We start from the raw sequence: 6,000 nt of genomic DNA on the forward strand, positions 1-6,000 counted from the left end.
TAGGAAGGGGAAGGGAAAGGAAAGGAACAATCTTTGCTTCCTAGGAGTTAAGAACTTTGTCCATCAACCGTGCTTACATTCTTGTTCTCTAGATCAGTGTTTCTCAACCTTGGCAACTTGAAGATGTCTGGACTTCAACTCCCAGAATTCCCCAGCCAGCATTCGCTGGCTGGGGAATTCTGGGAGTTGAAGTCCAGACATCTTCAAGTTGCCAAGGTTGAGAAACACTGCTCTAGATGGCCCCTTTCCCTGGGAACCCTGCAGTGTTTAAATCACTCCATCGTTTGGCATCTGCCACCCTCTCTCTCTCTCTCTCCCTCCCTCCCCTCCTCCCCTTCCAGCCCCCAAGCCTGCCCAACAAATCCAGCACATGATTAATCTCCTTCTGAGTTCACAGTGCCAGCTTGCTCTCCAGGGCATGCCGGAGAGGGGAAGAGGTCCCTGTACTCGCAACCAGTTGCCAATCACAACACAACATGAGCCTGAGAGCAGAGGCACACCAGGCTGCAATGGGGGGGACTGGGAGGGGAGGGGAGGGGGCTGATCTCTGTCCTGGAGATCCTTTGGATGTCTTTAGAAGAACATCTCCCTATTTTTAGGAAGGGTCTGAAAACCCTGGCTTGGCTTGACCCACCACATGCTTCTCCTGATGGGACAGGATTAACATTTCTGCCTAATTATTTTTTTTTAAAGTTAAGATATTATTTGTGGAAATCACTAGCCTGAAAATGTGGAATTTGTGGAGGGAAAGCTTTTATTTAATGATAATGCATGGGCTCCGAAATGCAAGATTATACCTGCAACCAATTTTTGGTCTACCCAAAAAGGTGGAAAAAGTTCAGAGAAGAGCAACAAAGATGAGAAGGAGATTGGAGTCTCAAACCTATGACAAACACTTGCAGGCATTGAGTTTGGCTACTTTAGAGAAGAGGAGGAACAGGGGAAACATAAGAGGAAAAGGAAAGATGGAAAGGAAAGGAAAGGGGAAAGAAAGATGAAAAGGGGATGGAAAGGGGAAAGGAAAGGAACGACGAAGGGGAAGGAGAAGGAAAGATGGAAGAGGGAAGAAAGATGGAAAGGGAGGAAAGGAAAAGGGAAGGAAAGATACGAAGGGGAAGGGAATAAGAGCAGTAATATTCCAATATTTGAGAGGCTGCCACAAAGAAGAGGTGTGTGTGTGTGTGTGTGTGTGTCAAATAATTCTCCAAAGCACCTGAAGGCAGAACAAGAAACAACGGATGGAAATTAAGCCACTTGGAACTGAGGAGAAACTTCCGAAGAGTGAGGACAATTGACCAGTGGAACAGAAGTTGCCTCCAGAAATCGCGGACTGGAGGTTTTCAAGAGGACAGGACAATCACTTGTCTGAGATGGTATGGCACATATGGCACGCAGAGATCTCTCTCTCTCTGGGCACGGGCACCGTCACCAGCTGGTCTTCACAGGGACCGGAGGGCCAGAAAATGATCTGAAAACAACAAAAAAAAAAAAAATCCAAAAACCAAACTGTTTTCAGACTGTTTTGGAGCCATTTTCTGGCTGGTTTTGGGGGCTGTGTTTTGAGCCATTTTTGGCTCTGAAAATGGCCAAAAACAGCCTGAAAATGTCCTGAAAAATGACCCCAAATCACATCATTTGTCGGGCCTTTTTCAGGCTGTTTTTGGACTGGTTTTTCTGGGCCAAAAACGATCTGAAAAATGATCCAAAAATGGCCTGAAAACAGTGCCGAAAACAGCCTGAAAATGGACCGAAAAATGGCCAAAAATACAGGCAGGTGTGCAGATTGGACACTTGGTGCTGAAAAGGTTCCCCATCCCTGGAATTTTGGGTCTCCTGCTTGATCAGGGGGCAGGACTAGATGACCTACAAGGTCCCTTCTATTCCATTCTATTGAAGGGGAATAGGAATCAGGATACAAACTTGTTGGATTTAGTAGAAACATTTGTTTTCTGTAACACACATATAATATGCCTTGTAACATATATGCTTGCGTGCTGGAAATGCCTTTGTTCCCTGCAACTGACCTCCTGGGGCAGCTGTTATGAGGGTCTGTAGAACATCTGGCAAATGTCAAATCCTTGCCGTTCGAACTCTTATCAATCTGCAATTTGTGGGCATAGAATTTATCCCCGGAGTGGAGCTGTAAAGAGCTGTAAAACTGACACCTTTGATATGTCCCCCCTTCTTCCAGAGAATGTATCTCACCTTTGATCTGTGCCCTTCACAACAGGGGGCCAAATGGCCAATCCTGGGAACAGAGAAAAGAGATAATGCTGATAAGGCTAGTGAGGACTATTGTAAAGCCAGGATGTTTATTATTCTATGATGTCTCTAACTGTATAAAAAAGGAGCTACATCTTCCCTGAAGGGGAGTTCATCCCTGCGTATCCTTGGGGTATGTTGGGAACAGCTGACCATCATGTCTTTAAACTTTGATCAAAGATTAAATGCCAATTGTTATCCAAGCCTCTGTTTAAGTCACATATGTTTGATTTGCATGTGTTCTCAAACTTCTATGGGTCTCAACGTATTCTCAAACCTTACACCATCAACCCATGGAACAGAAGTTGCCTTCGGAAGTTGTGGGAGCTTCATCCCTGGAGGCTTTCAAGAAGAGACTGGACTGCCATCTGTCAGGAATGGTGTAAGGTCTCCTGCTTGGGAGGAGTGTTGGACTAGATGACCTCTAAGGTCCCTCCCAACTCTGTTTAATCTATGAAATGGCGTAGAGTCTCCTGCTTGGGTGAGGGGTTGGACTAGATGACCTACAAGGTCCCTCCCAACTCTGTTTAATCTATGAAATGGCGTAGAGTCTCCTGCTTGGGCGAGGGGTTGGACTAGATGTCCTCTAAGGTCCCTCCCAACTCTGTTTAATCTATGAAATGGCGTAGGGTCTCCTGCTTGGGTGGGGGGTTGGACTAGATGACCTACAAGGTCCCTTCCACTTCTGATATTATTTGTTCAGAAGTTGTGGGAGCTTCATCCCTGGAAGCTTTCAAGAAGAGGCTGGACTGCCCTCTGTCAGAAATGGTGTAGGGTCTCCTGCTTGGGCAAGGGGGGAAGGGTTGGACTAGATGACCTACAAGGTCCCTTCCAACTCTTATTCTGTTATTCTAAGTTGGGGGAGGACAGAAAAGGGATGGCAAAATGCCTTCAAACCCCCCCCCCCAAGGGATAAAAAGGCAGATTGGGGTTAATGTTTTTTGAAAAGGTCTGTTTATTTTTCCCCATAGCCTTTTCGGAAGGCCCAGGAGGCTGATCCCAGCTGGGCCAAGGGATGACCCTATCCTTCCCAAGGCATTTCACCACTGGGCTGGGTGGAGATATGGACGGAGGCCAGTTGCCAAGTTCCGGTGTTGGGCCTCAACCTTCAGCCTTTCTACTTCCTCCTCCTGAGAATCTGCAGGAGAAAAAAGCCAGATACCCAAAAGGCTGGACAGAAAGAATTAAATTCACTTTTTTTCTCCCATGGTTGGATTGCACTGCCATCTCCTGGAGAGAGAGAGAGAGAGAGAGAGAGAGAGAGGGAGGGAGAGAGAGAGAGAGAGAAGGGAGGGAGGGAGGGAGAGAGAGAGAAGGGAGGGAGGGACGAGAGAGAGGGAGGGAGAGAGAGAGAGGGAGGGAGAGAAAGAGAAACGAGAGGGAGAGAGGGACAAGAGAGGGGGAGGGAGGGAGAGAGAAACGAGAGGGAGAGAGAGGGGACAGGGAGGGAGAGAGAGGGAGGGGGAGAGATAGAGAGAGAAGAGAGGGAGAGAGAGAGAAGGGAGGGAGGGACGAGAGAGGGAGGGGGAGAGAGAGAGAGAGGGAGGGAGGGAGGGAGAGAGAGAGAAGGGAGGGAGGGAGGGAGAGAGAGAGAAGGGAGGGAGGGACGAGAGAGAGGGAGGGAGAGAGAGAGAGGGAGGGAGAGAAAGAGAAACGAGAGGGAGAGAGGGACAAGAGAGGGGGAGGGAGGGAGAGAGAAACGAGAGGGAGAGAGAGGGGACAGGGAGGGAGAGGGAGGGGGGAGAGATAGAGAGAGAAGAGAGGGAGAGAGAGAGAAGGGAGGGAGGGACGAGAGAGGGAGGGGGAGAGAGAGAGGGAGGGAAAGAGAAACGAGAGGGAGAGAGGGACAAGAGAGGGGGAGAGAGGGAGAGAGAAACGAGGGGGAGAGGGGGGAGGGGGAGAGAGGGAGGGAGGGGGGAGAGATAGAGAGAGAAGGGAGGGAGAGAGATCGAGAAGGGAGGGAGGGATGAGAGAGAGGGAGGGAGAGAGAGAGGGAGAGAAAGAGAAACGAGAGGGAGAGAGGGACAAGAGAGGGGGGAGGGAGGGAGAGAGAAACGAGAGAGAGAGGGGGAGGGAGGGGAGAGAGGGAGGGAGGGGGAGAGATAGAGAGAAGGGAGGGAGAGAGAGAGAAGGGAGGGAGGGACGAGAGAGAGGGAGGGAGAGAGAGAGGGAGAGAAAGAGAAACGAGAGGGAGAGAGGGACAAGAGAGGGGGAGGGAGGGAGAGAGAAACGAGAGAGAGAGGGGGAGGGAGGGGAGAGAGGGAGGGAGGGGGAGAGATAGAGAGAGAAGGGAGGGAGAGAGAGAGAAGGGAGGGAGGGACGAGAGAGAGGGAGGGAGAGAGAGAGGGAGAGAAAGAGAAACGAGAGGGAGAGAGGGACAAGAGAGGGGGAGGGAGGGAGAGAGAAACGAGAGGGAGAGGGGGGAGGGGGGAGAGAGGGAGGGAGGGGGGAGAGATAGAGAGAGAAGGGAGGGAGAGAGAGAGGGAGAGAAAGAGAAACGAGAGGGAGAGAGGGACAAGAGAGGGGGAGGGAGGGAGAGAGAAACGAGAGGGAGAGAGGGGGGGAGGGAGGGAGATAGAAACGAGAGGGAGAGAGAGGGGGGGAAGGAGGGAGAGGGAGGGGGGAGAGATAGAGAGAGAAGGGAGGGAGGGACGAGAGACAGGGAGGGAGAGAGAGGGAGAGAAAGAGAAACGAGAGGGAGAGAGAGGGGGGAGGGAGAGAGGGAGGGAGGGGGAGAGATAGAGAGAGAAGGGAGGGAGAGAGATCGAGAAGGGAGGGAGGGATGAGAGAGAGGGAGGGAGAGAGAGAGGGAGAGAAAGAGAAACGAGAGGGAGAGAGGGACAAGAGAGGGGGAGGGAGGGAGAGAGAAACGAGAGAGAGAGGGGGAGGGAGGGGAGAGAGGGAGGAAGGGGGAGAGATAGAGAGAGAAGGGAGGGAGAGAGAGAGAGAAGGGAGGGAGGGACGAGAGAGAGGGAGGGAGAGAGAGAGGGAGAGAAAGAGAAACGAGAGGGAGAGAGGGACAAGAGAGGGGGGGAGGGAGAGAGAAACGAGAGGGAGAGAGAGGGGGAGGGAGGGAGATAGAAACGAGAGGGAGAGAGAGGGGGGAAGGAGGGAGAGGGAGGGAGGGGGGAGAGATAGAGAGAGAAGGGAGGGAGGGACGAGAGACAGGGAGGGAGAGAGAGGGAGAGAAAGAGAAACGAGAGGGAGAGAGAGGGGGGAGGGAGAGAGGGAGGGAGGGGGAGAGAGAGAGAGAAGGGAGGGAGAGAGAGAGAGAAGGGAGGGAGGGATGAGAGAGAGGGAGGGAGAGAGAGAGGGAGAGAAAGAGAAACGAGAGGGAGAGAGGGACAAGAGAGGGGGAGGGAGGGAGAGAGAAACGAGAGGGAGAGAGGGGGGGAAGGAGGGAGAGGGAGGGAGGGGGAGAGATAGAGAAGGGAGGGACGAGAGACAGGGAGGGAGAGAGAGAGGGAGAGAAAGAGAAACGAGAGGGAGAGAGAGGGGGAGGGAGGGAGAGAGGGAGGGAGGGGGGAGAGATAGAGAGAGAAGGGAGGGAGGGACGAGAGAGAGGGAGGGAGGGAAAGAAAGAGAGAGAAACGAGAGGGAGAGAGGGACAAGAGAGAGAGAGGGAGGGAGGGAGAGAAATGAGAGGGGGAGAGAGAGAGAGAGAGGGAGAGGGAGAGAAGGGAGGGAGAGAGAAAGATGACTGGTGCAATTGTTAGTCCTCGAACGTACGACCACAAG

The sequence above is a fragment of the Thamnophis elegans genome, chromosome 5, assembly GCF_009769535.1.
Source record: "Thamnophis elegans isolate rThaEle1 chromosome 5, rThaEle1.pri, whole genome shotgun sequence".
Lineage (NCBI taxonomy): Eukaryota > Metazoa > Chordata > Lepidosauria > Squamata > Colubridae > Thamnophis > Thamnophis elegans.